This window comes from Pongo abelii, chromosome 7 (assembly GCF_028885655.2).
Source record: "Pongo abelii isolate AG06213 chromosome 7, NHGRI_mPonAbe1-v2.0_pri, whole genome shotgun sequence".
NCBI lineage: Eukaryota > Metazoa > Chordata > Mammalia > Primates > Hominidae > Pongo > Pongo abelii.
The window spans coordinates 146,382,865-146,401,153 of NC_071992.2; the positions used below are offsets into that span (position 1 = coordinate 146,382,865).

At 50.0% G+C, this 18,289-nt stretch overlaps 1 protein-coding gene and 1 pseudogene across 7 annotated transcripts in view; both read right to left on the reverse strand.

Moving 5' to 3' along the window:
- Window positions 1–15,420, reverse strand: part of CYRIB (CYFIP related Rac1 interactor B) — a 177,032-nt gene extending 161,612 nt beyond the window's left edge. For 5 of the 7 annotated variants that reach the window (XM_024250510.3, XM_054560835.2, XM_063726271.1 and 2 more), the window contains exon 1: window positions 15,118–15,396. The gene's annotated coding sequence lies outside the window, so the exon portion shown is untranslated. Of the gene's footprint in view, window positions 1–15,117 lie in introns of all 7 variants that reach the window. The other 2 variants (XM_024250511.3, XM_024250507.3) reach the window with 1 other exon arrangement.
- Window positions 3,355–3,406, reverse strand: LOC112134783 (U7 small nuclear RNA; annotated as a pseudogene).
- Window positions 15,421–18,289: the final 2,869 nt, after the last annotated feature.

Below are 18,289 nucleotides of genomic sequence, written 5' to 3' on the forward strand. Positions count from 1 at the left end.
TGAAAAGTGGTCCCTCTCCCCAAGAGAAGTTGGGTGCACCCTCTGCACCCTTGCTCCCTGGACGTCCAGGAGGCAGGAGCAGAGAGATTGGTCAGGTGCTTGGAGCCGTAAGGTTGCTCACCTTCCATTGAGAACACACTGAACACAGCTCCCACCACCTGAACCAAAGTTCATTTCGCTTTGGAAATTACATAAAGCCCCCAAACAGAAAACACTTGGCAACTGTTCATCAGTGACTCTCATTCATCTTATCTTTCCCTGAAAATAATTTCTTTTTTTTTTTTTTTTTTTTTTTTTTTGAGACTGAGTCTCACTCTCTCACCCAGGCTGGGTTGCAATGGTGCAATCTTGGCTCACTGCAACCTCCGCCTCCTGGGTTCAAGCAATTCTCCTGCCTCAGCCTCACGAATGGCTGGGACTACACGTGCGCCACCACGCCTGGCTAGTTTTTGTATTGTTAGTAGAGGTGGGGTTTCACCACGTTGGCCAGGCTGGTCTCAAACTCCTGACCTCAAGTGATCTGCCCGCCTCGACCTCCAAAAGTGTTGGGATTACAGGTGCAAGCCACCACACCCAGCCCTGAAAATAATTTCTATAGGACCTGAAGATGGGTACTGGTATGCGGATGTCTCTAGATTCCTTAATCCCATCAGCTGTTCGCCTGGAAGGAATGGTGAGATTCTAGAAAAATCTTGTGACCTCCCTCTGACCCCAGGTTTCCTGATTTATAAAATGGCAACAATAACGTCTTCTGCATCGACCTAGGAGATGGTCTGTGGTGGCTGTTATATTCAGCAATTGCTAGCTGTCTTTCTTTAATCAGGCCTGTTCGTATTTCACCTCAGGGATGCCTAGGCCTAAGTTTTATTAATTGAACTGTTTTTGTTGTATATCTTTTCTGAAGAGTCATCTAAACTTTGGTTTTCTCTGTTTTCCTGAAAGCAGCAGTATTCTAGGTTTCTTAGAGAAGAAGAAAAGAGGCCAAGCTCAGTGGCTCACATCTGTAATTCCAGCACTTTGGGAAGCCAAGGCAGGAGGACTGTTTCAGCCCAGAAGTTCTCGATTAGCCTGGGTAACATAGGGAGACCCCATCTCTACAAATAATTAAAAAATTAATCAGATGTAGTGGCATGCACCTGTGGTCCCAGCTGCTCAGGAGGCTGAGGCAGGAGGATCACCTGAGCCAGGGAGGTCGAGGCTGCAGTGAGCTGTGATCACACCACAGCACTCCAACCTGGGCAACAAGAGAAGAAAAGAAGAGGAGACTCTTAGTGGAGACGAAAAAAGAAAGGGAGAAAGGAAGGTTTTCTTACAATAAAAGTAACATAATCACATTACAAAAAAATGTGCAAACGAGAGAAAGGGAAAGAATATCTCCATATTCTTATCTCCCTAACACAACCTCTGACACCATTTTCGTCTATTTCCTCAAAGTCTTGTTTCCTATAAATGACAGATGGTTTTCTAAGTCTCCTCACAGCCTCCATGGCCCTGACTTTGAGGGGCCGTGTAATATTCCACCATGTGGCTAAAGCATAACTGATTTAAGTATGTGGTTACTGTCAGACACTTAGATTATTTCCAATTTATTTTGTTACTGTAAAAAGCTGAGCTAGCCAGGTGCGGTGGCCCACACCTGTAATCCCAACACTTTGGGAAGCCAAGCGGGGAGGGTGGCTTGAGCTTGAATTTGAGACCAGTGTGGGCAACACAGCAAGACTTTATCTCTACTAAAAATAAAAAAATGAGCCAGGTGTGGTGGCAGGCACCTGTGGTCCCAGCTTCTGCCTCTAGAGATGGCACTTGCCAATCTATGTGAGTATCTGTAGTTACTCCAGAGGATTCTGAGGAAGCCTATGGAATCAAATTAAGGAACCACTGCTGTTCCCAATTGAATTGAAAACTGAGGTACTCGGGAGGCTGAGGTGGGAGGATTGCTTGAACCCTGGAGGTCAAGGCTGCGTCATGATCGTGCCACTACACTCCAGCCTAGCTGACAGAGTGAGACCCTGTCTTAACAACAACAACATAAAGCTGAGCTAAAAATCTTTATGCAACATTTTGTCCATATTTTTCACTGTTTTTCTTAGGAAAGATTCCCAAAGCGGGTTCCCTGGGTCAAAGGTTATGAAGATGTTCATGGCTCTTGACATCAATTGCAACAGTTGTCCAGAAGGGTCACTCAAAGACCTGGTTGGCCACCAGCAAGAAAATGCATGCACCTTCACTGGGGTGACACCTTTCACAGGCATCACAGGGCAGGGTCAGGGACACCTGTTGGGTTTTCTCTGGAGTGAGTTCTTATGGAACATTCTGGTCTCTGCACATTAGCTGCACAATCTCAGGTGCTTTTCAGCTCTGCCCTGCTGAATGAGAGCTCCATAATGCATTCGAGAATAAGCTCCAAGGTGGAATCAAATGCTCCCTCCTCACCCAGCAGTTATTTGGGGATGATCAGGGAAAACGAAAGATCAGGTTCCTCTTCTTTTGGTTTTAGGTGTCCAGGGTGTTGGGACAATGATGAGTTTATCGATAGAGAAGCATTTTCCAACCACAATGATCATGGGGGACAGTGGGGGACGTTCAAAGGTCATACCTCGTTTATTCCTCATTTATTCTGAGACAGGTCCCCTCAGGCAGGGCCTTAAGGACTATGGGATCAAATCCAAAGGCCCAGGAGGCCGAAGCCCTTTCAGATCAACTCCTGGATGGGGCCTTCAACTGCAGATTTGAGATGTGCAGGAACAATGACAAAGTCAGAAGGGGCCTAAATCTAGGCGCTATGGTAACCAAAGAGACTCTGCTTTATTTATTTATCTATTTATTTATTTTGGCCTCACCAGGTCAAGAAAGGCTGTCTCCCTCTGTCCACTCTGTCTCTCACAGCAGACAACTAGACATCCAGAAACTCTCTCCAAGGTTATCACACTCAAGCATGAGAGACCCTGAGATAATCACACATACACAGGTAACACCCCCACTGGGTATCAAGACAACTTCGCATATTCCGAAGATGCCCTCAGTGCATCAAATCAATGGGATTCCTCTGTACCCTCATTTTCTTTTTTATTTTTTGTTTAGAGACAGGGGTCTCCCTATGTTGCCCAGGTTGGTCTCAAACTCCTGGGCTCAGCCAATCCTCCCACCTGAGCCTCCTGAGTAGCTGGGACGGCAGGCATGTGCCACCCAGCCATACCCTCATTTCACTGAGCCCAATTCAGCTATACTCAAAGGGCCAAATGCTTTTCTTGTTTCATTTTAAAAACTTTAAATAATATAAAAGTGTATCTTGCCTATTGTATTTATTTGTATTTGTTTCTACGGGTTTTTTTGTTTTTGTTTTTGTTTTTTAGTGTGGGAAAACTAGAAAGCCTGCTGGACAAATTCTAAAAGAGCTATAGCACTCTGTTTCCTATTTTTTGTATATCGTGCATTGTACTTTATGATATATTGTCTACTGCAGTTTCTTTTATGCATTGACTCACTGATGTTCCTGTACAGCATGACACACACAAAACCAGTGCATGGAAAACCAACCTTCAGCAGCAACTCGGGAGATTGTAAGGAATTTTTTTTTTTTTTTTTTTTGAGATGGAGTCTCGCTTTGTTGCCCAGGCTGGAGTGCAGTGGCACAATCTCGGCTCACTGCAACCTCTGCCTCCCCGGTTCAAGCGTTTCTCCTGCCTCAGCCTCCCAAGTAGCTGGGATTACAGGCACGTGCCACCACACCCGGCTAATTTTTGTATTTTTAGTAGAGACAAGGCTTCACCATGTTGATCAGGCTGTTCTCAAATTCCTGACCTCGTGATCCGCCTGCCTCAGCCTACCAAAGTGCTGGGATTACAGGCATGAGGCACCGTGGCTGGCCAGGAATTTTTTATTTTTTATTTTTTGCCTACTGTGCTGACTTCTGAACTTCACAGAATTTTTTATTTTTTATTTTTTTTGCCTACTGTGCTGACTTCTGAACTTCACCATGAAGATGTGACTCTATTGAGCAGAGTTTCTTCTCCTTTGGTGCTTTTAGGTCTTGGGGGCATGTGTCTGTCTGTTAGGAACTAGCAGAAAATCAGCCCAGCTCAGATCAGAACAGGAAACCAGGACCCAGGCTGGTGGGTGCCAGGGCAGGGCCTTGTGGCTTCACAACCCGCCTCCCAGGGACAGGCTATCTGGTCAAGAGAACTCACCCTCCTCACTGCTAGGTCCCTTAGCGGGCTTTCACGTGCCTGGCCTGGTCCCTCCTTCTTTAAATGAAGAGTGGCCTAGATGATTGTCACACTCCTGTGTGACACTGGATAACACACATCACCTCTCTGGGCTTCCACTGCCTCTGAACAGTCTTCCACCTTCGACTGGAATCAGAGCCCCAAATGCAAGATTCTAACAAGAGGTTACACTGTGTGAGATACTGACCTCCTCAGCATCTAGGGTGATGGGGTCCCCGGGTGGGTCACCTCTAGCTGGGAGATGCTTCCTCTTTCACAGCTCCATCTGTGCCTTAAAAATTAAAAGCTGGGAACCTGTAATTCCAGCACTTTGGGAGGCCGAGGCAGGAGGATCACTTGAGCTCAAGAGTTCAAGACCAACCTGGGTAACATAGTGAGACCTCATCTCTTAAAAAAAAAAAAAAAAATGTAAAGGCTGGAAAAGATGGGACTAGGTGATCTCCACTGTCCTTTCCATCTCACACCAGCCACCCCATGCCCAACACACTCAGAATAGATGACAACGGGCAAATTACCCCTAATAGGGATTTCTCTAACCCAGTGACAGGGACTTCTGCATCAGAATCACTTAGAATGCTCATTAAAAATATGACTCCAGGCTGGGCACGGTAGCTCACAACTGTAATCCCAGCACTTTGGGAGGGCGAGGCAGGCAGATCATTTGAGGTCAGGAGTTTGAGACTCACCTGGCCAACATGGTAAAATCCTGTCTCTATTAAAAATACAAAAATTAGCCAGGTGTGGTGGTCCACACCTGTGATTCCAGCTACTCGGGAGGCTGAGGTATGAGAATCACTTGAACCCAGGAAGCAGAGGTTGCAGTGAGCTGAGATCACGCCACTGTACTCCAGCTTGGGTGACAAAGCGACACTCTGTCTCAAAAGAAAAAAAAGAATCTGGCTTGCCGGGTACAGTGGTGTGTACCTATAGTCCCATCTAACTGGGAGGCTGAAGTGGGAAGATCACTTGAACCCAGGAGAGTGAGTCCAGCTTGAGCAACGTAGCAAGACTCTCATCTCAAAAAATAAAATAAAATAAATATATATTTATTTATTTATGTGGGAGGCCGAGGCAGGTGGATCACCTGAGGTCAGGAGTTCGAGCTCAGCCTGGCCAACATGGTAAAACCCCGTCTCTACTAAAAACACAAATTAGATATATATATATAGCTGGACCCTCCCACCCAGGAAGCGTAAGCACACCCAAGGTATGAGCAGATTAAAGAAATCCGGCAGAAGAGGGAACACGTGCATAGAGTATGCTGGCAAGGTCACATATAGAAAATGGGTGGGGAGACTTGAAAGCAGAGATATAAATCCTATGTGCACCTCATTTGCTCAAGTCTACACAGACGAGCATCCAAACATTGAAATTTTCCTTTCAAATTCAATCCCCCAGAGTGTATGGTCTCAGGACCTTTCTTTCCCCCAAATCTTTTCTTGTGGGGATGCATGTATGCAGACAATGCAAAGTGCTACAAATCGCAACACCAAATGCATCAAGAGGTAGATTATTAGTATGAGTCAGTTTCACACTAACTTTACCAAAAACCTCACTGCTCACATTAGCTCAAGTAATCTACTTACAACCGCAATTATAAATTCTGAGCTTCCTTGGCTGACGAGTTTGCAGTAGGTGGTTCTTGGCCCTGAGGGCTGTTGAGATGCCCGTCGTCATGAGATGCCCATGAGAAAACCACCGCCCTCTCCCAGCAGGGTCCAGCAGGAGCAGTGTCTGCTCTCGGCTACACAACTCCATTCATAGACTTTTCCAGTTACATTCGAGGTTCACCCCAAAGGAGGTAGTGAAAACAGGAGGTGGGCACTGAAGCTGGCCTGGTATGTTTGAATTCCAGCTCTGCTTTTTATCAGCCTCCAGGTTTTCTCAGTTGCCTCATCTGTAAAATGGGAATAATATTACCTGCCTTCACAGAGTTACCATGCAAGTAAGAAATAAAATATTCAAAGTATATGACACAGCCGGGCGCAGTGGCTCACGCCTGTAATCCCAGCACTTTGGGAGGCCCAGGCAGGTGGATCGCCTGAGGTCAGGAGTTCGAGACCAGCCTGCCCAACATGGTGAAACTCTGTTGCTACTAAAAATACAAAATTAGCTGGGCTTGGTGGCACAGGCCTATAATCCCAGCTACTTGGGAGGCTAAGGCAGGAGAATTGCTTGAACCTGGGAGGCGGAGGTTGTGCTGAGCTGAGATTGCACCATTGCACTCCAGCCTGGGCAACAAGAGCGAAACTCCATCTCCAAAAACAACAACAACAACAACAACAAAGTACAGGACACCTGTTCCATGCGCCATAAAAGAAAGTTAATATTGCCATAAAGGAGACCAAAAAATCACAGAAACCCACAACGTGATCCTGATGGGAGCCCTGTTAAGAGGGGCTTTCAGGCCAGGCATGGTGGCTCACGCCTGTAATCCCAGCACTTTAGGAGGCCGAGGCGGCCAGATCATCTGAGGTCAGGTGTTCAAGACCAGCCTGTCCAACATGGTGAAACCCCATCTCTACTAAAAGTACAAAAATTAGCCAGGTATGGTTGCGGGCGCCTGTAGTCCTAGCTACTCAGGAGGCTGAGGCAGGAGAATTGCTTGAACCTGGGAGGTGGAGGTTGCAGTGAGCTGAGATCGTGCCACTGCACTCCAGCCTGGATGACAGAGTGAGACTCTGTCTCTAAATAAATAAATAAATAGAGGGGCTTTCTGCCATGTCCATAGCTGCCTGCACACATAGTCCAGAAATGTGACCTCACTCCCTAGCTCCTGCTCCACTCGCCACCATCAACCTGCTGGCCTGTCATTCATGGTGTCTGGTGACACTCCCTGCCGTCCCATTCCAAACCCCTCAGAAAAGCTTATCCAATTCCTGAGTGAGAAGAATGGGCCTAGAAGGGCTGAGTTTAAGTTAACCCAAAGAAATAAACCCAAACTCCTTCATTCTCCAAGCTGCTCAGACCTCAGGGACATGTGTGGGGTGACTGTGGGGTGCACACTATCATTCCCCACGTGGATCCATCACGGGGCCTAGCACACAGGAGGCGCACACTCAGTGACTGTTCTGTTGTTGAATGGCAGGATGAATCTCACTCCTCCCTCAAGACCTGAAAACTTGAGAGTTATGAAGGCATGTTTAGGAATGACTGTAAAATACCACTTTTCAGAAAACATAGAAATCTCCATTTGATTCCTTCATTTGCAAGCCTGTTTGATCTGTCTACACACTGGTTGGTCTCTGGTGTCCCAGAAGCAGAGGGCAAGACACAAAACCAGAGTTCAGGGGAGCAAAGCAGACATTTTAGGAAGTTATTGCCCAAGTTTCACTTCCACGTTGTCTTCTGCATTCTACTTCAACTCTGGTTTTGAGCAAAGCTGGGGCTGGTAAAGAAACTTCCCTTAGTCTACATGTTCCTCTCCCTGAGTCCCAGCACTGAGGCTCTGTAGACCAGGGACTCAAATTACTGAGCACCCACTGATGCTAGACCCTATGTCAGGCATATTCAGACATCTTCTGACCTAAGAGCCACAACAAGCTGGAAAACAGACACTGAGATGCCAAGAGAGGTTATGCAATGTGCAAAAGACTCACAGTCAGGGAGTCGGGTCTGAATCAAAGATCTCCTTGGCTCCAAGATCCTTGCTTCTCAACCTGCCACTGTCCTTTTTCAAAGGTGCCAACCACTAACTTGGCAAAGTGTTTCATTTTTCATAAAGCCACCTGAGTTCAAAAGCATCTTCTTGTTTTTTTTTTTTTTTTTTTTTTGAGACAGAACAGAGTTTCCCTCTTGTCACCCAGGCTGGAGCGCAATGGCACAATTTTGGCTCATTGCAACCTCTGCCTCCCAGGTTTAAGCAATTCTCCTGCCTCAGCCTCCCAAGTAGCTGGAATTACAGGTGCCAGCCACCACGCCCAGCTAATTTTTGTATTTTTAGTAGAGACGGGGTTTCACCATGTTGGCCAGGCTGGTCTTGAACTCCTGACCTCAGGTGATCCACCCGCCTCGGCCTTCCAAAGCGCTGGGATTACAGGTGTGAGCCACTGCGCCCGGCCCAAAAGCATCATGAAAAACTGTCCCCCTGCATTAAATTCAGATCCCATCTCTGCCAGAAGGATAGCCCTGGACAAATCATATAGCTCTCACCCACCTGTGACTGTGCCCCATGGGAGAAGGACCTGTATATGGAGGCTTTCTGCTAGACTATGCTAGATGCTTCGATACACATTATCCCACTCAATCCTCTAAACATTCCAGGGAAGCAGGTGATAGTAGCCCAGCTTCATCAATGACAATTCTGGTTCTGCAGTGGGATGTGATTTGCCCAAGGTCATGCAGCGCTGAGAAGCAGGGCCAGGGCTCCATCAGCCCTGCCATGCAATAGGCTTTGTTGAGTGAGCACTGGATGTAAATTCTGAAGAGCTTAAAGCGGCCAGACAGAGCCAGTGCAGGAGACTCTATTAGGCAGATGAGGAAAAGAATGGAGCTTTTCTTCCTCCTACCGCCCAAGCCTTTCCCATCCTTAACTCCTCTGCACAACGGGGCCCTCACTGTCCTTCCCCCACCTTCTTATCAAAGGATGCTGGTGCCGGGAGGGGGAAAAGACAGAAAGAGGATTAGTCTCTGGCATGGTTTATGTTGATTTCAAAGCTGTCACTTTTCCCACGTTGGGCCTTCTTTTTCACTGTGGATTTAAGTGCCTAGTCCCCTGCTGAAGGAAGGTCAAGGGCAGAGGTACATTTTGAACTAGGGAAAGTCCTCAGCATCCTCCTGCTCTCACAGCCTTACTGCTAAACATAGCAGTGGATGCAGAGGGTGGCACTGTGGAGCAGTGAGCAAAAACCAGGCTCAGGAGCCAGAGGCCTAGGTTCCAGTCCTGACTGTGCCTCTTGGTCAAGATGCTTCCCCCCAGGGGGTTCCAGTTCCCTTGTGTGTTAAAATTAGAGTACTGGATGCTTAGGCCTGAAACTCTTGAGTATGGGGTTTCGGCTCAGTCCTTACAGGACACCATTAAGTGGAGGAGCTGTTCAGCTCACACTGCCTCTCCTCCCCTGCTCCCTGAAGGCAGCCCCATCTCAATGGCTCACAGCATCTAGGCCTTCCTCGGCTTATTCAGCACCTGCTGGCAGACAAAGGTGGTCTCTCTCCCACCCCTTCCTATTCCCACTGTCACCTGTCCTGAGGTCCATCCTAGGCCTTCGTCACTTTGTCATATGTGTTTTCGCATGCCTGCCTCCTCCACTAAGCTACCTTGGGAACCTCCAGGGCCATGTACAGATTTGCACCATCAGCGTCAGCGTGGCTCCTGAATGAATGCAGGGGAGCGGGTCAGGTTGGATGATCTCCTGGCCCACTGCACTCAAAGTATGGTCTACTATCCAGAGGCATCACATCATGTGCAAAAGTGTTCAAAATGCAGCATCTCGGCCTGCCCCAGCCCCTGCTCAGAACCTCCAAGGGAATCCCCACGTGATGCGCAGCACACTCAAGTTCAGAAAGTTCTCTTCCAACTCCTCCCTCCCTTGCTTCTACCACCGAGAAGCCTACAGAACTGCAGGCCTTAGCAGGTCTCACTAAAACATAGCCTGTCATTAACCAAAAGAGATCTGCCTTAGGAACCTTCTAGAAGCCCGCCACTGACTCTCACAAGCAGAATCTGAAATGTGTGCTCCCCGGGGGGCCTCCTGGCACACATTACTCACTGGCCCTCTCCGACCCTCAAGGAAGCCCAGGAAGCTTTCAAGAATGCTGAGGCGGCCAGGCACAATGGCTCACACCTGTAATCCCAGCACGTTGGGAGGCTGAGGCGGGTGGATCACCTGAGATCAGGAGTTTGAGACCAGCCTGGCCAATATGGAGAAACCCTGTCTCTACTAAAAATACAAAAATTAGCCTGGTGTGGTGGTACGCGCCTGTAATCCCAGCTACTCGGGAGGCTGGGGCAGGAGAATCGCTTGAACCCGGAGGCAGAGGTTGCAGTGAGCCGAGATCATGCCATTGTACTCTAACCTGGGCAACAAAGCAAGACTCCATCTCAAAAAATAAAAATTAGGCCAGGAATGGTGGCTCACGCCTGTAATCCCAGCACTTTGGGAGGCCGAGGCGGTCAGATCACAAGGTCAGGAGATTGAGACCATCCTAGCAAACACGGTGAAACCCCATCTATACTAAAAATACAAAAAAAAAAAAAATTAGCCGGGCATGGTGGCGGGTGCCTGTAGTCCCAGCTACTCGGGAGGCTGAGGCAGGAGAATGACATGAACCCGGGAGGCGGAGCTTGCAGTGAGCCGAGATCGCACCACTGCACTCCAGCCTGGGCGAAAGAGCGAGACTCCGTCTCAAAAATAAAAATAATTAAAAAAAAAAAAACAAAAAAAAACGCTGAGGCCTGGCAAAGTCAGACAGACTGGCTGCCCACTCACCTGCACGGATCCCATGTCCACGCTCAGAAGGCTCTCTTCCCTCATTTCTCTACTCTTGACATTTATTCAGCTTGTAAAGAAAAGGATCCTTTCCAAAACACGTCTTCAGTTTTTTAATAAACCCCGCAATTCCTTTAATGATTTCAGATTATCTTAAATATTTATAAAAATCACTCTCAGCAACACTTCTTTAAGCAAACCTCCTCATCAACTTCGATTATTTATATATTTATGAACACGATGTTCAAGGAGCAGATGGCAGCTAGTAAGTCCTCCAAAAGAAGGAAAAAAAAAATCAATGGGACAGAATGTAAGCTCCATGACTCGTCCATTTACTCTTCTCGACAAGCTCTGGTACAATTATCTTTCCATTCAGCGGAAGCGTCACACAAAAGTCCACAATTGGTTTAAAATAGCACACTTGGACTTCATAAAGCTTGGAGGCTCCAAGTTTAATGTAGGAATGACCTGCCAGCCAAGGGCTCTATTCCCAAAGGAAACTGAAGCTCTGTCAGGGGAGGGCAAGATATTGGATGTGGGGACAGATGATGGGACCAGGGGAGGGACAGAAAGAGCACCAGGGGCTGAGGGAAGAAACAGACATTGCTGAGCACCTACTAGGTGTCATGCTCTCTGCTGGGCACTTTCCATACAACCTCTGGGTTGATCGTCACAGCAACACTTCCAGGTGGCGACTGTTAGTCCTCATTTGAAAGATGAAGAGAAAGACAAAGAGAAAGGAAGTATCTTGGCCAAGGGCACAGAGCTAGTGAGTGGCAGAGCCAGGATGTGAACCCAGGCTATAGGGCCCCAAAACCTTCACTGCCTCTAGAAGGAGAAAAGGAGGGGAGGAAAAAACAATATTGCTCTTAACCTCATGCATCCTAGGCTAACGAAGTTGCCTTTCTTTCAGCCTGGTGAGGCCAATCACCCGTTTTAAGACTATCAAAGACTTAATTGCCAAAGTTCTACTGAAGCAAAAGGACCTGATCCATTTGAGAGCCCAGAGAAGGATGAAAAACAAGATCACAAGGCATCTGTCTTCAACAGGCCTTTATCAAGTATCCCCATTAGGGAAGAGAAAAAAAAACAATCAATCCTTCACTCCTCCCACCCGAATTTCTTTCTTTCAAGAAGCTCCAATTCAAGCTAAAACAGAGGGATGAATCTGGCCTTTGAGATGCCTATACGCTTGCTGAGGAAACAGTGATTATTACTGTTGTTGACGATGATAACAATAATCATGGATGGTGATCACTATTACACGGGGTGTGCAATGGGAACAGGGGCCTATGCTAAGGGCTTCGCTTACGCCACTGCCAGGAGCAACACAACTCCATGACATATGCGCCCATTTCACAGATGAGAACACTGAGGCTCCAAGAACGGAACAAACTTGGTTCCATGCACACAAGCAGTGAGAAAGAAAACCAAGGCATGAATTTGGATCTTACTCTCTTACTCAGGAGCCCTGGGAGACCAACGGGGATTCTTTTGCCTGTTTAGAGATGAGGAAAAGAGGGTTCCAAGAGTGTAGTGACCTCTAGAAGGCTGCACAGCCAAGAGATAATGAAGGTGTATCTGATAAAATTCATACTTAAAATCTGAATTTTCAGCTATACAACACTTCTTTTACAATGCTCAGTGGTGGACGATTTCGCTGAAGACAGCCAAGTCCCAGACCGCCAAAGCCACATGAATCGCGGTCTCTTCAATTAACGAGATGGCAGTAATGCTGAGCACGGGTGAGGCCACAACCTCCTGGCACCCGCGTCCCTCGGGCGTCCTTCCTGTGCTTCCTGTGCATGGGTCTCTGGATCCTGATATAAGAGCTGTCAGGGACCAGGATTCCACATAGGGAGGAATCACGGGACAACCATTTCAAGGTCAACTGCAGGCCAGTGCGCTGACCTTGAGATGGAAAAAGAATGTACATCCTCAAAGAGCAAAGGGGAACCCATCATTCTTCTGCCCATTCTGTCAAAAGACACGTACTGTTTCCTGCATGTGCCAGGCAGCAGGTCAGGTGCCAGAGGAAGCACGAAGACCACTCAGCGTCTGCAAGAAGAAAAGTGAGCTCTGCAGGCCGAAGACTTAGGCGAGGACCCTCAATCTGCCCCTTCCTGACTGAAGGTCTTGAGCCAAGTCCTGCACTCTCTCTAAGTCTCAGGAAAACGAGAACCCTAGCTCTCCTTTACAGGTAACCCTGGCCACTCCACAGTTCAGTCATTAAAAATGAATCTGGGCCAGGCACAGTGGCTCACACCTGTAATCCCAGCACTTTGGGAGGCTAAGGCAGGGAGGATCCCTTGAACCCAGGAGTTTGGGCAACATAGAGAGACCCCATCTCTACAAAACATTAAAAAATTAGTTGGGCATGGTGGTGCACACCTGTGGTCCCAGCTACTTGGGAGGCTGAGGTAGGAGGATGGCTTGAGCCTGAGAGGTCAAGGCTGCAGTAAGACATGATCACGCTACTTCTGCACTACTTCAACCTCAGCAATACCGTGAGACCCTGTCAAAACACAAACAAAATGAATCTGCACATGCTCAAACTGCAGCATGTTGCTGCACAGAAGGGTCTGCGCTGTCTCTTAAAAATAATAGTAGCACTTACGGGGGTCGGGAGTTGGGGGACCCACATAGCTAAGGATCCTAAGAGAGGCACACAGAAGACTTTGGGAGCTGAGAAAGGAGAAGGGATGGCTGTCAGAAAGAGCAAAATTACTTGAAAATCTCCCAAAGTGAAGGGCAGAAACATATATCCGCCTTTATCTGAAAACCATTTCCAAGTCTCCCTGTGCTAGAACCCACTTCAGCCTCCTGCATCACACACTCTGCCCTTCTCCGTGCTGTGAGCCCAGCAAGGATCTAGAGTGCAAATTCCAATGTGCCTCCTCAGGAAGAAAACTCAGGCCAGCTGACCACTTCTGCATGCCGACCAAGGTAGAAAAGCCACCTCTTCCGGGCTTCCCCCATATTACAGGAACCCCAGGCCTGGGAAACCATCCCAGCCGTCAGCCCTGGCTCAGTCTTGGCTGTTGGCCTCAGCCAGTCACCTGGCAGTGGCAATCAAAATGACGCCTTCTTTTTATTTTTCCCCAGTGCAATCTTCCAAGAATGGGAGAGTCTCAAAGTCAGAGTTTAAGCCCTTTCTCACAAGGGAGTCAGTATTTTCACAAGATGGTCTTTCTCAGAGAGGGGAGGAGTCCATCCAAACCAGATAGCAAAATTGCTCCCTGGGGATCGTGGATGGATGTTACAGGGCAAGGAAGCTAAAATGTGGAAGCACACCAACTCACCTCTCAAAATTCACCACCCACCCGTTCATCTCACAATTATCTATGGGGTGCTTCCCACGTGCTCCAAGGCACCCTTTCTAGGTGCTGGGGATGCAGAAATTCAAGGTGACTGGCAATGACACTTTCTATCACTGCGCCCCCTCCAGGCCAGGAAATCTACGCTCGTTTTCTCAAGGCCCCACTCGCAGCAGCCCATTTCACAGACGGGACCCTAAGACTCAGAGAGGGTAAGCGACTTGCCCAAGGTCACACAGCTAGTAAGCGGCAGAGCCAGGAATTAAACATAGGTGCAAAGTGCACGTGACACTCCCCCGCAGCCCCGGCTTCCCACTCTATCCCTCCGCACCCCTCCACCTCTTGCAGCAGGGTGGGTAGCAAAGGCACACCCCAAGTACCTCCAGCATGGTAAGACCTCGATTCCCCCTTCCTTCCACTCCTGACACAGGACACACGTTTCAAAGGACACACAGATTTCTCCCACCCCCAGTGTGTGTACACAGCCCCAGGAAAGCCCTGCAGGCTGCAAGGGCACCCACCCGCTAACACTGAACTTCCATTTAAAAAGAAAGATGATGAAAAGATAACAGGCGAAGAGGAAGTGCTCTTTAAACACAGGCCGGTGGCTACCCCAGGAGGAAGTCTTGAGGCCAGTGGAGATTTTGTTCACCCCCCTCTAGTTCCTCAAAATCGAATGCGACTGGCCTTCCAAGCCCCTGATGGGAGGTGGCCGGGGGCCAGCGCTGCTCCCCGGGTCAGTCCCCGCACCGACACCTGGCTCGCAGAAAGGGTCTGCCCGGGGCCAGCCACCCCGACCTGAGCGCCCCCTGCCTCGAGGCGCACAAGGCGCCGGCTCCGCTGCTGGGTGGACCCGGGCGGCGGCCCCGCTGCGCGCTCCCCTAGCGTCCGCCCGCCGCCCCCCGCGCACTCGAGGCGCCTCCCCCGGGACCCCCGCGCCCGCCGGCCCGGACGCCCCCACCACGGCGGCGCCCCCTGTCCCCCCGCCGCAGCGCCCGGCCCGGGGGCCCGGATGGTACCTCCGCCTCTCCCCGCACCGATCACGCGCGCGCCCCGCACTCCGCGCCCTCTCTGGGGGCAAATCGGCTCCAGGGGCGCGCGCGCGAGCCGGCCGGGCGGCGGCGCCTTCAGAGCCCCCGCACGTACCTGGCGGCCCGGGCGGGCGAGGGGAGCGCGGCGCGGGAGCGCAGGAGCCTCGGAGCCTCCGGTGCCTCCGCCGCCGTTTCCGGGTTGGCGGGGCTCACGTCACCGCCACAGGTTTGCGAGCTGCCCCCGCCGCGGCGGCAGCAGCAGCAGCAGCCCAGGCGAGTGCCAGGCGAGAAATAACTATAAAAGGAAGAGGCGCGGCGAGGAGGAAGAGGAAGCGCTGTTTACCTTCGAGAAGCCGAGCCGCCGGCGCTCGCACAAAAGGAGGACGCTCGCCTCGCGACGCGCCTCCCCCCGCGCCCAGTCCCCGCCGCATCGCGGGGCCCCGGCGTCAGCGCGCGCCGCGCCCCGGGACCGCCCCGCGCCGGCCCCCACCCCAGAACCCCGCGCCCGCCTGGCCCGTGTCCTCCCGAGCCGGAGCGCCACGGGCCCGGGACGGTGGTGACCTTGGGCAAGTCACCGCGGAGCGCGCTGCGGTTGGGGGTCATCGCCCTCATTGTGCGAGGAGGACACCCGGCCCTGAGAGGCGCAGGGGTGACCCCCAAGGTCACGGCCTGTCAGGCAGGGCTCGGGCTCGAACCCCGGACTCCAGACCTTCGGGCCGGCCAGGTTCCCATCCCTGAGTCGCTTCCCCCTCACCTGGACTTCAAGAATGGTGACAGCCCCTGCCTGGCTCACCTCGCAGCGGGGTCATGAGAGAAATGCTGTCCACGCACCCATTCAGCCCTCCCGCAGATACTTACCGGGCCTACTAAGTGCCCGGGCTGTTCTAGGCCCTGGAGCTGCAGCTGCGAACCAAAACAAAATCCCTGCCCGGGAGGGGCAGCGGGAACAGGCCGTAAATATCTGATGGGTCTGATGGTGCTAAGTGCTGTGCCAGAGGAAAAATAAAGCGGGGTGAGGGGAGGGTGCGGGCTGTCGGTGCTGCCCTAAGCGGTTCTCCAAGGACTTTAAATTTAGTACAGAAATTCCCACATAAAAAGCTCTTCGCCGTAATTCCAGTTTCAGGTATTATGGGAGACCTCATCTTTCCCCTGGTCTACAATGGAAAATACTGTGTTTTTCTCCCTGTAACAGGACGCGCCTAGGAAACTGATACTCTCCTTCCCTCTGCCTTGCTCCCCTGGCCCAGAAGCCCATCCTATCATTAACTTGACATTCAGCCAGAAATTTCTCGGGAAGATAGACAACGTTCTCTCAAGTATCTTTCTGCTGTCCTCTAGCAGGGTATCAAAAGGGTCACATCAAAAGCTTCCATTGTCTTTCCACCTCCACCTCCAGCTATAGGGGGGTTGGGGTATGCTCACATCATACTCAGTGCTGAGTTACCTGATTAGGAGCCAGTTGTTCCATTTCTTTTTTTTTTTTTTTTTTTTTTTTTTTTTGTCTAGGACAGGATTTTGCTCTGTTGGCCAGGCTAGGTAGCGCAGTGATGCGATAGCTCACTGCAGCCTCAAATTCCTGGGCTCAAGCGATCCTCCCACCTCAGCCTCCCGAGTTGCTGGGACCACGGGTATGCACCACCATGCTCAGCTAATTTTTATAGATTTTTGTAGAGGTGGGTCTCCCTGTGTTGCCCTGGCTGGCCTGTTTCTCCTGGGTTCAAGGGATCCTCCCTGCCTCCGCCTCCCAAAGTGTGGGGATTACAGGCATAAACCACCACACCCAGCTCGCCAATTCTTTAACAAAGATGCCTTGAGCCTTCTCTTGGCCAGGCCCAGTTCTCGGAGCTGGGGGTGCTGAGATGGTGCCATTTCAGCAGTACTCCCTGGACTGCTCTCTAAGCTTACCCGAGCGCCAGTGCCTTCATTCCTAAAGGAAGGGAACTAATGTCCACCTTGCTGTGGGGACTGAGAAGTAGGTGGGAAACCACTGGGTCCTGAACTATGACCTTGAGGAGAAGCAGGAAAAGGGTTTGGAAGCAGGCAGAGCTGAGCTGCTTATAAAATGAGCATTAACAATTCTGAACATTTATAAAGTACTAAGCAGGCGCCAAATGTGCGCAGGCCCATGAAGCAGGTTTATCGTGGCCCAGTGTCATGCGTTAAGATACTGCAGCTGGAAGAGAGATGAGATTTGTCCAAGGTCACACTGATTAGACAGCGGTGGAGCTGAATATGTACCTAGATTGTCTGACTCCAGAGCCCAAGCACTTGGCCACTCTGAGCCTCAGTTTGTTCATCTGTGAAATGGAATGGATAATAATAACTTCAATAGGTTATGGTGAGGGGTAAATGAAATAGCTAATATATAGAACCTAATATGGATAGGGCCCAGGAGAAAGCAATCACCATTGTTATTATTATCATAACTGTCACAATTAACTTTTTTTTTTTTTGAGACAGGGTCTCACTTTGTCACCCAGGCTGGAATGCGGTGGCACAATTTTGGCTCACTGCAATCTCTGCCTCCCGGGTTCAAGCAATTCTTGTGCCTCAGCCTCCCAGGTAGCTGGGATTACAGATGTGCACCACCACACCTGGCTAATTTTTGTATTTTTAGTGGAGGTGGAGTTTCACCATGTTGGCCAGGCTGGTCTCGAACTCCTGACCTCAGGTGATCCGCCCGCCTCAGCCTCCCAAAAACTGCACCCAGCCTAATTTTTGTATTGTTCTGTGGTGACGAGATTTTGCCATGTTGCCCAGGCTGGTCTCAAACTCCTGAGCTCAAGTGTTCCACCCGCCTCAGCCTCCCAAAGTGCTAGAATTACAGGCTCAAGCCACTGCGCCTGGCCTACCATAATAATTGTTAAAGGCATGAGGTAAGGAACTTTCAGGCAAGCTTGGGATCTGTAAATAGTTTGATGTGACTGTAACATGGAATGCAAATTTGGGGGTTCCTGGAAGCAGGGAAAATAGGTGAAGGTGAGAACAGGGCCTGGATCCCTGCTAGCCTGCACTCCACTGAATTCTGAAATACGTGGGATGGAGAGTCTAACTCTGATGTGTGTGTCTCAGAGGAGAAAGTCTCCATTCACTGGATACAGTGAGGCTGACAGCATGAGCCTAGGCTCACTCTCATCCTGATAGGTTTGACCAATTCAAGCCATTGGGAACCTGGGAATAATACCTGGGGAAACCTCTGGCAAGTCTGTAGTGACTGCTCTGTTTCCCCGGGATGTCAACCCTGACAATGGTAGGCAGAAGTCCAGCATCCTATAGAGAGCACTGTC